The 18,563-nt window shown below is 34.7% G+C and overlaps 1 protein-coding gene across 11 annotated transcripts in view; it reads left to right on the top strand.

Annotated features, from left to right (window-relative positions):
• The window catches only part of WNK1 (WNK lysine deficient protein kinase 1), a 149,803-nt gene that overhangs the window by 42,919 nt on the left and 88,321 nt on the right, over positions 1–18,563 (top strand). The gene's annotated exons all lie outside the window — the stretch shown is intronic.

The following is an 18,563-nucleotide window of genomic DNA, read 5'->3' as shown; positions in this document are numbered from 1 at the left end:
AAAGCTAATACCAAAAATATCACAAAATACAGAAAAAAATTTATTAACTTCCATACTTAGCTCTAAATCCTTTTCTCCCCCTGCATTTTTGGGCTTCATTCTCTTTGATCACATTTTTATTTGGCAAAGAATTTGTGATACAATACCACAAGATCATTCAGCTTTCCTCTAGCATTCAAGTTTCTTGCTACATTGTTTCCGTTTTTCCATTTCACTCGTAGTAATATTTTTTGTGATTAAAAATATAACATAAAGCTTACCATTTCAATATTTTTATATGTACAATTCAGTGGTTTTAAATACATTCACAATATTTGAAACCCTTACCATTACCAATTTCCAGAACTTTTCATTATCCCAAACAGAAACTCTGTATTCATTAAACAAAAGATTTGTTTATTTGTTTTGGTTTACTCTAGTTCCTGAATTTGTTTTGTTTTTTTGTTAATCCTGCTTTTTCTCTTCCTTTTTGGCTGGCAGGGTGTGGAATTTTTCCTTTACAGATTCTCTCAAGTGTGGTGATTGTCTGTTGATATTTAAGAATAAGGCTTACTGTGAGCTCTGAAAATGGGTGGACTTTTTAACTGTCACTCTCCCAGAACAGTCAGGGAGCTCCTAAAATGGTAGAACTACCGGTAATGGGTTTTGTTTAGGGGTACCAACTTCTACTTTAATTGCTCCACTAGTTGCTTTAATTTCTTTAGAATAAACCTTAATTTTTTTCCTACCACCCAAAGGTAAGCTCTTGACTGAGCATTTTGCTGAGTACAGGAAGGGAAGGGGCATTGATTAGTCTGCCTTACAATTTTTTTTTTTTTAAATTCAATATTTCATTTCTGCTTTACTGAGCCTCATCATTTTTCAGGAAAAGATTGCCTCCCTTTTTAGGTGCTTTCTATATTCTAGAATAATGTTACTTCTTGGTTCAGAATGTCAGTGTTTGGGATCCCTGGGTGGCTCAGCAGTTTAGCGCCTGCCTTCAGCGCAGGGCGTGATCCTGGAGACCCGGGATCGAGTCCCACATTGGGCTCCCTGTATGGAGCCTTCTTCTCCCTCTGCCTGTGTCTCTGCCTCTCTCTTTGTCTCTTATGAATAAATAAATAAATAAAATCTTAAAAAAAATGTTAGTGTTTGCCAGACATCTTCTGCTGAAACTCCCCTCCATCTTTTATCATTTTGCATTTAGTATTTATTTCTTGAGCTTCCTTGGGTTACTATGTTAATGGGGTCTGGAGGGAAAGTAAGATAAGATGTTTATTCTACCATTTCAGTTGGAAACTCCTGCCAACTTCTAAAATGATGTTAATCACCTTTTTATATGGAGTGACAAGCTTGTTCCTTGGTGTTAGTTGGTTATTTGGTTAGCAGAACTTAAAAACTGGTGTATAGGGGTGGGGAAGTTTTAAAATGATGGCTAACAATTGCAAAGACAGGCTTTCTTATTTTTCTCATGAAAATAATCATGAAATCAAGAATGAATGAAAACTCCTAATATTAATAGAAATGAAAATTGATAAACATAAAGACAGAAGTGGGAATAAGTATTAATAATAAGGCAGATTCAGCCAGATAGAGGAATACTATGTAGATTTCAGCACATGGAATTTATATTGACTGTTTTTTGAAATGAAGATCACCACAGGCAGAGAAAAAAAAAAAATCCTTATCTATCCCTATTATTTGTTAAAAAGTCTGACCTGGGGCCTGAGCTAACCACAAAGTTAATCCACCATCAACTTCACCCACTGTTCCATGAGATGAACTGACTGTCTTTTTGTGTCTTTTTCAGTGTCGTTAGTGTGTGCCCCTCACAAATTTTCTGTATGGAAGCATATCAGTAAATGAGGTGGTAGGGAGAGAGGAATACTTGGTGGTAATTCTGTTGTACATGTAGTGTATTGGGGATTGTTATCCAAAGTATGGTGTATATACTTCTAGACATAAGAGATATTTTCAGGTGATATATGAAAGAAAAACATTTTAATTCTTAAAATTTTTTAAGGGGGAAGTGGGGCAGAAAGAGAGAGAAAATCTTAAGCAGGCTCCCTGCTCAGTGCAGTCTGATTCTGGTGCTTTTGTTGCAGCTCAGTTGCACAATCTTGAGATCATGACCTAAGCCAAAAGCAAGAGTATGACACTTAATCAACTGAGCCACCTAGGCACCCCACTTATAAATTTGTTTTAATCACCAGCAATGCAATACTAATTGATTAAGAGGATGCCAAATTAGGTATTAAATAAAGTGATACATTGTAAATAAAAATATCAAGTAAATATTATAGCTAGTATTGGTTTTGGAAAAATACCGTGAAAATGATAGGCAAATGACAGAAGTTTGAGAAACATCTCCACTAGTTAAAAGCTTACTAGGAACTGGTAATGGTATTGCTATTTATGTATATCACAATATGAATATGAGAAGGGAATTTGACTACTTCTTCTGTTACATGTGTAACAGACCATAAACTCTGGAACATCTGTGCTGTCCCTTTTATTCCCATGACTTACCCATTCCTAAAGGACCAATAATTGATAGACTAGAATAAAACTTTCCTGAGTTTTGAAAAAGAAGTTCTTTGTACACAGGAAGAACTCCCTTCTTTAAAACAAAACAAAACAAAACAAGAAAAGAGACCTACATCTTAGGCACATTCTAGTAAAATAATTGAACTATAAAGTATGGGGAAAGGGCAACTTCTAAATATCCATGTAGAGCAGTGCTATTATTTATTAAAGATCTAAAATCAGATTCTTCACTCCAATATTAGGTGCTAGAAGACCATGGCATCAACTTTGTTAAAGGGACTAGAGTATTAAAGCAAGAATTAGGGTATCAAAGATTGAATTCATTTTATAATGACTGACAATATATATGAAATGGCTAAAATTGTAAACATGACTATACAGGAAATATAAATACCATGTGACCAGCATAATTTTATTTTTAAATAAAATTAACCTGGCATCAAAAAGGAAGCCATAATCAATCAATCTTTAGATTACTTTAACAACTAAGAAGTAGGTAAGGAAGGTGGTAAACATGTTTTGAATTCAAATGTAAGATACTCCAAAGATCCTGATCCTAGATATAAGTTAAAGAATGTTGTTGGACAACTTAAAAAGTAAGCACTAGTAGAATTAAATAAGGTATCTTCTAAACCACTGGGAGAAAAATGAAAATAATTCCATCCTGTGTTAGGTTGAATTATATGATATAGCCTGTACTTAACCATGAGTACAGGTACAGGTTGTACTGTACAGTACAACCATGAATTATATGATATAGCCTGTACATCACCCATGATGACTGACAAAAGACAATTTTATTTGGTTCAATTTTATAATATGGTTAATTATATTTCAATATATATATTATATACTTGAAGGATGGCCTTCTCTGTTGGGATAGGAAATTAGTTCATTAAAAAGATCACAAGCAGGGGCAGCCCCGGTGGCGCAGCAGTTTAGCGCCGCCTGCAGCCCAGGGCGTGATCCTGGAGACCCTGGATCGAGTCCCACGTCAGGCTCTCTGCATGGAGCTTGCTTCTCTCTCTGTGTCTCTGCCTCTCTCTCTCTCTCTCTGCATCTCTATGAATAAATAAATAAAATCGTAAAAAAAAAAAATCACAAGCAAAAAAGCCAGGAAAAAGTTCAGAAATAGCATTTATATAAAAGTCAAAACATATAAAGCAGTATCATTCATGAATGTGTACATATGTTGTAAAATTGTTAAAATATACAGTAGAGTGACAAATTTCAGACAATGGGTATAGGTATGGGGAGGAAGAGAAGGAAATGACATTTTTATTTCATATAAAATAATCTAAAACAAATATGGCAAAATATGAAGATGTGACAAAAACAGGGCATATATATATATACACACACACATATACTACATTTCTCTATGCCGAAAAAGTTCATCTAAGGTTTCAAAATATTTAAATTCCCCACATACCCACTGATCATACTGTAACTGATTTTTTAAAAAGGTATGTTAAAACCAATTCATTGGGTGAAATGACACTTGGTTTAGGTTTTAATAATAATGAAAACTAGTCTAGTTCCTAGTTAAACTTATCAAGAGGTCAGTATTGAGGTAGAATTAATTCCTTGCCTTGAAAATAAGAAAATGTGAGATTTGTAACTTATCTTTTTTCTTATTTAGAGAGTTGATAAGATAACTAGTAGGCATTTTTCTCTTAAGTGTAAAAGGATCATATACAGTATCTCATTTATTTCAAGATATTCATCTAGTATATATCCTAATGTAGGAAGTAGAACATTATCTATAACTTTGAAGCTTTCCGTGTGATTCTCCCCAGTGGCATCCCCTGGCCTCCCCTGTCCTGAATTTTGCATTTCATTTTCTTAAGCATTAAGAGCAGAGTTCCTCAAAATCTAGAAATCTTAATAGACTTTTTTGTTTAGGTGGTAAAATATACATAACATTGATTTACAAAAATGTAACACTTTGTAAGTGTATATGAGTTCAGTGATATTAATTATACTCTTAGTGACGTACATTCATCACCACCATCCATATCTAGAACTTTTCTTCATCCCAAACTGAAAATCTAAATTCATTAAACATTTACTTACCATTCTACCCTTCCCCCAACCTCTTGTAACCTCTTTTCTACTCTTTGTCTCTGAATTTGTCTATTCTACGTACCTCATAGAAATGGAATCATACAATATTTGTCCTTTTACATCTTGGATTATTTTACTTAGTATAATGTCCTTATGGTTCATCCATGTCATAACATGTGTCAGAATTTCCTTTTAAAGGCTGAATAGTATTCTGCTGTACATATTTGCCATGTTTTGTTTTCCATTCATCTGTTGATAGGCACTTGCGTTGTTTTTACCCATGGCTGTTGCGAATAAAGTCCCTGCTCTTAATGCTTTTGGATATATGGGAGGAGTGGACCTACTGGGTCGTACGTAATTCTGTGTTTAGTTTTTTGGAGAAGTGCCATACTGTTTTTCCATAGTGGTTATATCATTTTACATTCCTACCAGTATTGCACAAGGGTGCCAATTACTCTGTATCCTTGGTAACATTGTTTTGTTTTGTTAAAGATTTTATTTACTTATTTGAGAGCAAGAGAGAGTGAGAGAGCAAGCCCAGAGGGAAAGGGAGAAGCAGACTCCCTATTGAGCAGGGAACCTGATTCTGGTTCAGGACCCTGGGATTAGGACTTGAGCCAAAGGCAGAGGCTTAACTGACAGCCACCCAGGTGCCTCTGTTTGTTTGTTTGTTTGTTTGTTTTTTTAATAGTCAACCTAATGCATTTAAAGTGGTATCTCATTGTCAGATGTGTTTTAAAGGAAAAAGCAATATTACCCTTAATATTACTTAATTATTGAAATGTTACATATGTGAATAGACAACAAAATACACAATTCTTGTGCTTTTAGGTTATACCCAACTATAAAATAAAACACACTTTGGATTTAAATGCAAATTAACTAAAACCAAATTAGTGTTTACTTCGTAGTCTGAATCAAATTGTTGCAGTTAGTCTTCTTTTATAAGTAAGTTAGTCTTAAAAGAATGTCTTTTTCAGTTACAAATTATAACTGCAGCAATTTTATCTTTAAATAGTAAAGGAATTTAGAGTAAATAGTTGACAGGAAATTAGGTGACATTATGACATGCCAATCTATCTGCAGCCAAAATCTTTTAGCAAAATTAGCAATACATGGGATTTATAAATTGCCACTTAGCTTATCATTTGATTGCTAATGTAATTAAAAAAAATAAACTTCCTCGTGAAATCTTTTGGTCAACTAGTTGAGTCAGAATATACGTATATAAATTTGTATTTAATTGTCTAAGAGCATAGAATTCTTTTACCAATTCCTGATATGTCTGTAGTCCCAAATTAAGGAAATGGGAGATGACTTCTGATGACTTTCTCATCAGTCTCTTACGCTGCAGTGTAAAATGGCCAAATGTGAATTATTTTCAGGAATTCGTATGTGATAATAAATCCCTGTGAATGGAGTAGCTGCCATAAAAATAATGTTCTTAGGGTGCCTGGGTGGCTCAGTCAGTTAAGCATCTGACTCCTGGTTTCGAGTAGTGATCTCATGGGTGGCAAGATTGAGCTATGTGCTCAGCAGGAGTTTGCTTGAAAGATTCTTTCCCTCTGTTCCTCCACACCAGGTGTTCACATTTTCTTTCTCTATCTCTCTCTCTCTCTCCTTCCAATAAATAAATCTTTTAAAAATGTTCTTTATGTAATTATTGTCATAGTTTTGAAAACTTGCATGCAGTATGTTAAATTCTCAAAATAATTCTTAGTCAAGAAAGATGATGTTTCCATTTTACAGGCAAGGAAAATAAGACTCATGTCAATTACTTTAGTTATAGGAGTACAAAAGAAGAGATGAACATGGCGTGTGAGAATGTAGGAATCCTTCCTATATGTGGTTGGGTTATTTTGGAAAGTGTTGGGGAAAAAAGGATGAATCTGAATGGCTTTTGAATTTGGATTTTAATGTAATAGAGTACTTTTCAAACATACTGAGCGTAAGAGGTCCTTCCCCTGGTGATTGGTTTTACGGTAATGCCCCTAGAACACTTAGTTGACAGATGCCCCAGAAAATTCTTAGCGTTGGGCAAAGTTGGCTAATTTTACACTCACTATTTTTGAGCAAGGGAGTTGGCATGATAAAATTAGTGTTTTGGAGAACATCTGCCATTAAAAGGATAGATTGATGTAGGAAAAGTTTAATAGTTGTTTTGATATGAATTAGTTGTATGTTTTACTAGTGTGCAGCAGTGGAAATGAGATATGAAGAATGATGGAATTATGGAATTATAAGGATTAAAAAAGTTTCAGCCTATTGCCTGGGAAGACAAAGAGAAATTGGGAAATTGAAATTGATAATGAGCTAATTTATGGAAGAAACTTTGTAGGGTTGGAGATATATTGAGTCTTGGGTCATAAACTGTGCACTAGACCTTTGTAAATAGTAATTTGAATTCCAGAATTAGTAAAGCATTACATTAAAATACACCCTACTGAACATGAACATAAAACTTCATTTTTATGAAGGCAGGTGCACTTGTGCAAATTGGGCTTTTAGTTTTTTGTTTTTTTTTTCTTTACTCTTCACATCTTACTGTTTTCTGTATTTCTGGGACTCCTTGTAAAGTGGAAATATTTATTCCCTGTCCCCCAAGTGGATATGAGAAGGGAGGGGTTAAGATTGAGCTGATAAGGAGGGGATCCCAGAAGAAGTGATACACAAGTATTTAATATGAATGAGTATATACTCAGAATCCTCGTGTGTGTGTGTGTGTGTGTGTGTGTGTGTGTGTGTGTGTGTGTTGTCTTCCCTCTTTTAGGAGGTTTTTAAAAGTTTTACTTCGGTCTTATTTCCTTAGATTATGCCTATTGAAAAGCTAATGCATTGTGTTCTTATGTACTGGACTTAATTTTATTGATTTTCCTCCTGGACTAAATGAGACCAGTTTTGGGAATAAAGCTCAGGGAATTCTTTGATGAGATTCTTGCTTTGCAATGTGCAGCTATGGCATGTAGCTTTCCTGTGGTGGCGGATTCTTAACAGGATGATCTACTGAGTTTCAGTGCTAATAACTCCGTGGGGAGTTTTCAGTTATATGTTGTTGTTGTTGTTGTTGTTTAAGATTTTTATTTATTCATTAGAGACACACACAGAGAGAGAGGCACAGACAGAGACAGAGGGAGAAGCAGGCTCCATGCAGGAAGCCTGACCTGGGACTCGATCCCAGGTCTCCAGGATCACGCCCTGGGCCGAAGATGGCGCTAAACCACTGATGCCCCAGTTATATATTGTTGATCTCACCTTTGGCAACCCTTCATTCCCCATTCAAAAAACTTTGGAAACTTTTTCATAGCCACTGCAGGGTATCATTTGTCTCTGAAGTATAAAATTTCCTTATAATGAACGAGAATTTTTTTTTATCTTTCTGTCCACATTCAGCGTCCCTTCTTTGTCCCCTTCTCAACTCTTTTTGCTTTCTTTAGGAAGTTTTTGTATAAGGCTCTACCTGTAACAGTTGGGGTTTAGCTCTCTCAGTTCATTGCCTTCACATTCAAATGAATCGAATCTATTTCAGTAAAAACTTTTGAATTTATGTGGATGGCTAAGTAGTGTTCTGAGTTTTGCTATTATAGTGGATATTGCAAGTCATTTAGTGAAAATTGCTATTTTTTAATAGGATTGAATGTGTTTACTTTCATTTTGTGGTTTAGCTATTTATAAGTATCTGCTATATTTGTAGCATTAACATAAAGCTTTCTATTTGTGCCAGGTTCTAGATATGTTTGAATTATTTGGCTTTTGTGCCTGCCCCCCTCCCCCTACAAGGAGATGGGTGGAGAGAATCTCTTAGACTCCAGATTTACATATTTGTGGCCCAGACTGGGGATGAATTGGAGGATGCTTAAGGATAGAACTATATAAATTAGTCTGGTTTGAGAAAGCACTCTTGATTTTTGTTTAAGTAGATCATTTTTTTCTTGCTGCTTTGAAACAGAGAACCTTTTTGTAAATAAATGAAATGCAAATAAAAATGAGCCACATTGGGAAGAAGGGTCTGATTGGGAGTTAGAAAAACCAGGGCTTTTTTGGTTTTGTTTTTTACTATTCTTTTCATGACCCTTTTTTTCTTCTTTGGTCCCCAAAACTGGTACTCAACTCTTTCAAAATAGTTCTTAAAAGACTGTGGAGGGGGGTGGCTGGGTGGCTCAGTGGGTTAAGCATCTGCCTTTGGCTCAGGTCTTGATCCTGGAGCCCCACAGCACCCCCTCTCCCCCACCTCTGCTCCACAGGGAGTCTGCTTCTCCCTCTGCGCACCCCCCCAACTTCCTGCTTGTGTTTTCTGCTCTCTCTCAAATAAATAAATAAAATCTTTGAAAACAAAACAGACTCAATGGAGAAGCAGGTGACACAGTTCATTTTAAAAATAATCCTTCTACCCTCCCTCGCCCCAGTAATTATCACATATATTGACCTACTGAGTAAAATTAAACTCTTCTCTATGGGACAGACCCAATTCCATTCTAAGGGTACCTGATAGAAGGCCATAAAGAAATTTGTAGTAGAAATTTACTCTGTAGATTTGGCCACTTAAAATCCAGGTTTAATTTTCATATTGTAAAAAAAAAAAAAAAAAAATTTCATATTGTATTTCAAAACACCTTAACGGCCCTATTAGTCATTTTTGTTGTTATAACATTTAAGAGTTTTTGCATGAGAACTATTTTCCTTCTAGTTATTTTCCCACCTTTCCCCAGGCCTTCAATCTCTATTCTGAAATTTTCAAGAAAAGAATACAAGTTACCTATACAGCTTAAAAAGCAAAATATTTTAGTGTAGAAGTATATTTAGAAGTACAAAATACTTTTATCATCTTGGAATTATTATTAGACTATGTAGACCTATAAGTGATATGTCAAACTTAATTACTTATATGATTCCTTTCTTTCAAAATACAGAATAGTTGGTTTTTTGTTTGTTTGTTTGAATTACTTCTTTACTCAATGGTAACTGAAACCCATGCTGCACTGGAAAGTTTCAAACTGCTTTCTACCTAAAGACAAGTTTTTATTTCTTTATCCCAAAACCCACAATTAAGTGTCACTTTAAAAGATGTAGTAGATGCCCAGGTCTTTGCTAAGTCAGTGTGGTGCAAAAAAATGATAAGGAGGGAGGACTCCAATATTGACCTAAAATATTTTAATCACAGAATTCCAGGCACTTCTCTCCACCCATATTTTGATATGTCTGTGGTCTTAATTTAGCAGTAAAACTTTGAATATTGCTAAAAATAAAATGCTGTAGAAGCTTGAATGCTAATAAGACTTGAGAACCAGATATTTTGGGGGTACAGATGTTAGCCAATAAAATTAATTAATGAGGGGATCCTTGGGTGGCTCAGCAATCTAGCACCTGCCTTTGGCCCAGAGGGTGATCCTGGAGTCCCGGGATTGAGTCCTGCATCAGGCTCCCTGCGTGGAGCCTGCTTCTTCCTCTGCCTGTGTCTCTGCCACTCTCTGTGTGTGTCTCTCATGAATAAATAAATAAAATCTTTAAAAATAAAAATAAAATAGCTTCTTAAAAGAAGCAAACGAAGGGATTCCTGGGTGGCTCAGCGATTTGGCGGCTGCCTTTGGCCCAGGGTGCAATCCTGGAGTCCTGGGATCGAGTCCCACGTCGGGCTCCGGCATGGAGCCTGCTTCTCTCTCCTCCTGTGTCTCTGCCTCTCTCTCTCTCTTTGTCTATCATAAATAAAGAAAGAAATCTTAACAACAACAACAAAAAAACAGCAAACGATGATGTACAAATTGCTGTAAGGCCATTGTACCAAATATTAACATTGTGTTTTTTACCCAAGAAGAAATTGCATCAGCAAATAATCTACTGAGTACTGTTATTTGAATGGTACTGAGATGGACGATTGTTTTAGTTGTTGACCAGCTCCCCACCTCCACCCCTCAGCAGCCTGGAACTATGCATATTATGGGAGGTCATGTGACAGTGATCCTTGATTTTGTTCATTTAGCCTGTCCAAACAATTTTATGTAGGTGGAAAGAAATGAATGAAATGAATAGAGTGGGTTAGCTGCATCAGCTCTAGTTTACACTGAAGGTAATGAATGGTAGTGTATGTACCAAGCCCCCAGGAATATCCAGCTTGGTAATGGTGGTGAGAAGTTACTAAAAAGCAGTAGAGTAGCTCATCTGTTCTAAATCTCATTTGATTATTTAAAAATTTTATCATTGTCATCCTGAATATTTGATTGACGGTAATATTTAAATAATATATATTCCTCTTACTTGGCCTTCAATTATAATTTAGTAAAAGTGACTAGTTCTTTTCAGTGATCCCTAGTTAATAGAAATAACATGGTTGATGTTGAACATGAGAACATTGTTTTAGAAGCTTCACAAAAAATCTAAGATACTTGTTCTAGTATAATAAGTGAAACATGAGCTTTGAATCAAATCTTCATTGAATTCTTGGTTCTGCTTTTCCTGTGAACTTAAGGGATATGTTAAATTTTTTTCTCAATCTGCTTATCTGTTAAAGTCATATTACCTAATAAGTCACAAGGTTTTTCTGAGAATTAATGAGAACAGAATAATCAACCAGCTATAAAGTAGCAAACAATTGGCAAGTATTTTTAAAACCCTGTTACTGGTCTGTGTGCTTGTTGGTTTTGATATATTTTACTGTTGTCTTTAAAAAATTTAGGGGTGCTAAAATAATATCGTTCTGAGATATTTTATGAATTGCTCCTAGATTAAAAAATAGAAGACTTAGTTATAGGTAGACCAAGTTGACAAATTATTGAAAGAAGCACCAGATTACTTATTTGGGTTTTTTCCCCCACTAGTTGATAATCTATATTCATGTAATTTTATATTTCCAATTTTAAAGATTTTCTCAGACCTCTTTAAATAAATCACCAGTAATTTTCAGGGAGGAAAAAAATTTACAGATATCTAAAATACCCTCTATTACAATATAGATGACTTGTAGGCAAAATTAGATAAAAGTATTTTGATAGAATTTTAAGATTTGGCAGATTTATTGTGTTCACAAGGAAAATTGGTTCTAGTTTTTTTTGGTGAGGAAGAAATCCCTGTTTGAGGTCCCCCCCTCCTTTTTTTGTACTTTGCTATAAATAAGTAGTTGGCACCTTTTACAATGAGCTTTTACAAATTATTTTAAAAAATGAAAATGGCAGCGGCAGTCATTATATTAGACTTACTGAGAATCAGAGGCCCAATTTCAATTCTTACCTTTCTTTTAAGTCATTGAAATTTATTTTATTCCTGGGGAAATGCTAACTGCTTGTTAAGGATATATGTGTACTTTTTTTTTTCTTGGCAAGCACTTCCATGGATTCATTCAATACATGGCTATTGAGTAAGTCATTATGCGAGATTGTCAAATGCTAAAGATAGAACACTGAAAAAAGCAGTTTGTCACTGCTTTTAGAATAAGTCTCAATGTAAAATGACTACTGATTAAGTACTATACAAGAGGCATATACATAGTTTGTAAAAGGTGTGTGTGTAGGGGGTATGATGACCTAGAGTAAGGGACAGTCAGGGGAGGTGTCCCTGAGGAAATGACTTAAATTGATCTTTGAAAGATGGTCGGGCATTAACTAGGCAAAAAAGGTTGATCGAAGGCTGTCTTAGTTATAGAGGAAACAATGTATGAAAGACCTGTATGGGAAGAAGCATAATATGCTTGAGAATGGGAAAGTTTAGAGTGATAAGAAATTAGGCTTGAAGAGTAGGCAAGGACCATAAATTTTGGGACCTCATAGGTCACAGTGATTTTCTCCATTGTCCTAAAAGCTGTAGAAAGTTATTTAGCAGTTTAATCAGGATTATGATGTAAAATATTTCATTGGATCTAAAACTCCAATAGCATGACACATTCTAATTTCAGGTATATTAAAAATGTGAAAAAGGATATTTCTAAAAATTATGTAGACATACTTCAGAATTGATTAAATTGGCACTAAAAACATTCTGGCTGTATATGGACAAAATGGAAAAGAGATTATATAAGGTTAAGATTAGATTTGGGAAACAACTTCATAGGTTATTATAGGATTCAGAGGAGATCATGATGGCTTGAAATAAGAGTGGTAGTAGAGAAAGACATAAGTGAATTACTTTGAGTGAATTTCAACAGAAAATTTACCAAGCTTTGTGTGCTTTAAAACATTATTGAAAACTCTGAATTATAGATAGAAGAGTCTTTAGATTTATTTTTTTTTTAAGATTTTATTTATTTATTCATGACAGAGAGAGAGACAGGCAGAGGGAGAAGCAGGTTCCGTGCAGGGAGCCTGACATGGGACTTGATCCCAGGTCTCCAGGATCATACCCCAGGCTGAAGACGGCGCTAAACTGCTGGGGCACCGGGGCTGCCCGAGTCTTTAGATTTTAAATACAATTTAAGTAACAAAGTAGAATGATTTTTGTTAATGTCCTATTTTACATCTAGTAACAATTTTGATCTAAAATTACATATCAGTTGAGAGAAAACACTGCCCAATTGAAGGTTCAGTGTGTATTTTAAACTAAAGATTTTGTGAAAACCCTTTACAGAGGATTATTCAGACTTAAAATTAACTTTCTATTTGTACAACAGTGATCATATTTATGCAATTTATATTTAAACTATTACTCTTAAGCATTATTCTCCCTTATCCTGTATAGTGTATATTCATTCTAAGTTTCTGCTTCAGTGGTCTACTGTAAGTGATAGATTTTCCAGCAGTTTTAAACTGTTGGTGAATAAAATTTAAATAAAACGTTTTAGTTTCAGAGTTCACTGTTATTAGAGTTTTGAGTCTCCTTGCCCCTAATCTATTTCTTCTATTCAAGTATTACATGACCGGAACTATGGGTACTTTCATGCCCATGATATCACTTAATCCTTAGAGTATCCTGCTGATAGAGGTTCTTCTCTTCTTACATGGTTAACTCTAGCTTGTGCACACTCAAATACACAGAATTGGGTCTTTTGTGATATGTTCTCAGAGTACCCAGTTTTTTCCTCTTTATCATAATAAAATTAATGCCTTTGCCTCTTAATCCTTGAAAGTCTATGGTAGCAGAACTTTTTCTCTGATATTCATCATATCCTGTTGTCTGATAGAGGGTACCCAAATATTTGTTAAAATTAAGCAAACGTTCAGTGCAGTCAGTTAAGTGTTGGACTCTTGGTTTTGGCTCAGATTGTGATCTTAGGGTCCTGGGATTGAGCCCTGCATTGGGCTCTGTACTCAGCATGGAGTATGCTTAAACCTCTCTCCTCTTCTCTCCATAAATAAATCTTTTTTTTTTTTTTTTTTTTTTTTAAATTTTTTATTTATTTACGATAGTCACACAGAGAGAGAGAGAGAGAGGCAGAGACACAGGCAGAGGGAGGAGCAGGCTCCATGCACCAAGAGCCTGATGTGGGATTCGATCCCGGGTCTCCAAGATCGCGCCCTGGGCCAAAGACAGGCGCTAAACCGCTGCGCCACCCAGGGATCCCTAAATAAATCTTTAAAAAGATAAAAAAGTGGGATCCCTGGGTGGCTCAGTGGTTTAGCGCCTTTGGCCCAGGGTGTGATCTTGGGGTCCCGGGATCGAGTCCCACATTGGGCTCCCTGCATAGAGCCTGCTTCTCCCTCTGCCTGTGTCTCTGCCTCTCTCTCTCTCTCTCTCTCTCTCTCTGTGTGACTATCATAAATAAATAAAAATTAAAAAAAAAAGAAAAATAAAAACCTTTCTTTTTAAGCATGATTAACCTTGTAAGAATGTAAGAATAATCCTTCTAAGGTCTAAAAACTAAGAAGAAACAAAAAAACCAGAGTGGGAGAAGTGTGAACTGACGCAAGGACTTTTCTGGGACAGTTACCAATCTTGTTAATAACTAAGAGGCATGGTTTTATCATCTAATGATAGATGAAGTCTTAAACCCAAGCAGGTAAGTGGAATCGAGATGCAATAAAGTTGTTCCTTAAAGAGACCTATACCTTTTTTTTTTTCCTCAAAGATTTTGTTTATTTATTCATGAGAGAGACAGAGAGAGACAGAGAGAGAGAGAGAGAGGCAGAGACACAGGCAGAGGGAGAAGAGAGAGAGAGAGAGAGAGAGGCAGAGACACAGGCAGAGGGAGAAGCAGGCTCCATACAGGGAACCCGGAGACCTATACCTTTAATGAAAATACAGGCTAAAGAGAAATTCTGTTTCTAAGACAAGAAAAGACAAGCTTCTTCAGGTCAGGTGAAAGAAAAGTTGACCCTGGAAGTTTATAAACAAGGACCTGTATTCACACAGATGATTATGGTTTTGAACTGATCGCATAGAGTTTGATTTTAAACTGATTGCATGGAATTGGAACTGATTGCATGGAGTTAATGACCAAGGCTAGTAATATTCCTAGGGCACTAGGCCTAAACAAACTCCAGGCCATCTACAGGAATATACCTGTAACTGAAGATATTCCAACAGACAAATCAAAGTTTAAGATAACCATTTTATTCAGTATTGTAAATCACATGAAGAAACAAACCACCACAGGTAAAACAAAGCAATAGGTACAATTAGAGCCCCAGTAACTCAGAGAAGAGTGGTATTGAATTGAGCCTTTAAAGTAAGTTATTTAAAAATATAAAATAGTTAAATATAAAAGAGTTAAAGGGCTAATAATGTCAAGTTAGTGTTGGAGAAGGGATAGTGTATGACTGATTTAATATAGATTCAAAAAGAGATTCAAGAAATGAAAGTGCATTGTAATTAAAAACTAAATAACAAGTGCTTCTTTCCTCAGTCACCCGGTTTTAGATATTTTGACTTCGTCCTTTCACGGTCTGTTCTCTCCAGAGCAGGAACATTTTTGGAGAATAACCCAGGATACAATAGCTCTGCTGCTATGGATCTGAGTCTCGGTTGACAGGGTATATGACTTATGGTTGATTGCAGCCTCTAGTTGAGATTGGGAGTAGAAGTGACTATGGGCTATGAAAGGGGACTTTTATGGAACTTTGAGAAGAGTCAAGCTTGTGATAATTTGGAGATGGAACAGGATTCTGGGAGAGAGGAGATTCCAAGTAAGGTACTGGGAAATCTTAAATGTTCATGAAACAGGGAATTGGAGGGAGGCTGGAAAGGGGTTCTTTGCAAATTGAGCTGCCAGTTTTCATGTCTCATTCAAAACCTATGTGTTGGAGTCCCACGTCAGGCTTGCGTGGAGCCTGCTTCTCCCTCTGCTTATGTCTCTGTCTCTGTGTCTCTCTCTCACTGTCTCTCAAGAATAAATCAATAAAAAAATCTCAAAAAAAAAATCCTAAAAGAAAAATAAGCTGGCCTAGAATTCTGCATCCATCTAAAAACTATCATTCAAGACTGATTAGAAGTAAACATTTCAAACAACCTAGGATTATACCACTAATGGAACATTTACTGAAAGAATTTAGAAAAATATATTTTACAAAAGAAGAAAAATTAGCCCAGATAAGAGAATAAGGAGCAAAATGGAAAGGTGAATAAAAAGATACATGGGTATATTTAAGTAAGCATAAACTGTTAAATAACAATTATAATATTATCTTAAGAAGTGATAGGATGAGAGAGAATTAAAGTAATAGAGAAAATAATGTATAAGATGGGGAGGGGTGATGAGAATAGTGTTTTTTTTTTTTTAATGGGTGTAAATTTACAATAAAAACTTAAAATATATACTGCTTGGGGAAAAAGTTGTTGAACAGATTATCTATACAGTCTCTATACCATTACAAATTATATGCATTTAATTAAAATTCTTGATAATATTCTGATAGTTTTAGTTGGTCTATGCTATAATTCCTATATTACAAAAATAATAATGTCTACATTATAAATATATATAAAATTATACATTAAAAATAAAAATCTTATTGGAAAAAATAACCAAGATAATTTGGAGAATAAAGTTGAAGAAGGTGTTACAGGAAGTGGTTCTACCAAGAATGAGTTATTTTAAAACTATAATGATTAAGAAAATGTGGTATTAGTGCAGAATAGACAGACCATTGGAAGACAATATAGAATCCAGAAATAAAATCACACTTTCATGGAAAGGATGGATTTGTTCATCAGATGGTATTGGGTTATTGGTTGATATAGAAAAGCAACCAATCCTTCTTGAATGCAACTAAATAAATTCCTCAGTGAATAAATTCCCAAGTGTGGCAAACAAAACAGATTTATATCTTAAAAAGGAAAAGAAAAGGTAGGGTCTCGGTGTCTGGAAAAATTACTAAAGAGATAAAGCCCACCCTACCACAGAGTAAAAGATGAAGTACAGTGAAATAAAAACATCAAAATCAAAAGACATCATAAGTAAGGTGGAGATGCAAACCACAAGTTGAGAAAACATGTTTCTAACATAAAACTAATAAAAGATTTGTATCCAGAATATACTGAGAACTTCTACAAAGGAGAAAAGTAACAAATGATATGGTTGGGCATCTCACAGAAGAAGAATCTCAAGTCTGCAAAGAAAACAAAAGTTTTTTCTTACTATTGCCTCTAAAAATATAAATTAAACAACAGGATAGGAGTTTATACCCATCAAATGGATAAAAATTAATATCTGATTATACCAATTGCTGGTGACCCTGTACAGCAATGGCAACCTTCATACAATGCTATTAAGAGAGTGTACATTGGTACAGTCCCCTTGAAAAGCAGTTTGTTGATACCTGTGAAAATTGAAGGTGCCTGTTATTTTTTATGATTCAGTTATTCTAGACATGTATCCTAAATAGATGTTAGTATTTTTTGTGCCTGTTTTGAAGGCTAGAACTAGTGTTTTTAAGTCTATATAAAATACATAGGATTATAATGAAAACTAATTAAAATAGTTCTAAAAATTTTCAGATTTGTGATATAGTATGCATTGTTAGTACATACTAATCAGATCAATTGAAAGATGTAATAACTCTGAATTTCAAAGTAATGATTAATGTAAACGATACTTTGAGATAATCTATAACCACTTCTATGTAGTGTCAAAATATCTAGGGTTGTTGGTGACAAAAATCACAAGGATTACTGAATGCTCTCAGGTATATATATTCATAAGTGATGTATGGGCTCATTTCTAGACTTCTAATGCTATTCCTTGGTATATATATCTATTCTTATGCCAATACCACACTGTTTTGATTATGATAGCTTTGTAATAATTTAAGAACCCGTGTACTAGAGATACATTTAAATGTGTATCCAAAGAGATTAAATATTGTAACACCACTGCAATATTGTAGTAGCAAAAAATGGGGATCAGCCTAAAGATTAGTTAATAGATGATTTAAATGTGATATATTTAGGTATCAGCTAATAACTAACAGTGATAATGAACAAAGCCAAATTACAATAATATGGTAGATATCTTGTAGTGTCTCCTTGTATATCATCACAGGTGACTTCAAACAATATTGAGTGAAAAAAGCAAGTTTTCAAAGAAAACATACTCTAACATTTTATGAAATTTTAACATTTTAACACAAAGTGTAAAAATCTATATGGGAGTGATGTCCAAATTTAGTCTAGTAGTTATTCAAGGATAAGTAGTGATGGAAAGGATAATCTAGCTACATAGGGGGCTTTTAATTATATCTATGTTTTCTTTAACAGTATAATGGGCACATTATTGTATGCCTGGAATATGTTGTTAAAAATACGTATTGCATGATTTGACAGAATATTAATATGACAGAGATAGTTTCAATTTTAATATATAGAATAGTTTGTGTATATTGGATCTTGTCAAGGAAAGATCAGCAAATTAAGTGCTTTTCCCTAGTTCATCTCAGAAGTGAATTAACCTATGAAGTGTCAGGTGCTTTAAACATGTGAAAGCATATCTAGTAGATTATTTAATATAGTAAGAAAGAAAATTCTAATCAAAGATGGAACTAGAACTTATATTTAGATCCTTTTGCCTCCAAAATCATATGCCTGTTCCATGTTGTTAAATTGCATATCTAGAAATA

Source organism: Canis lupus, chromosome 27 (genome assembly GCF_011100685.1).
Source record: "Canis lupus familiaris isolate Mischka breed German Shepherd chromosome 27, alternate assembly UU_Cfam_GSD_1.0, whole genome shotgun sequence".
In the NCBI taxonomy this organism is placed as follows: Eukaryota; Metazoa; Chordata; class Mammalia; order Carnivora; family Canidae; genus Canis; species Canis lupus.
Note: the sequence above shows the minus strand (reverse complement) of the source record. Positions and strands in the feature narration are given on the sequence as shown.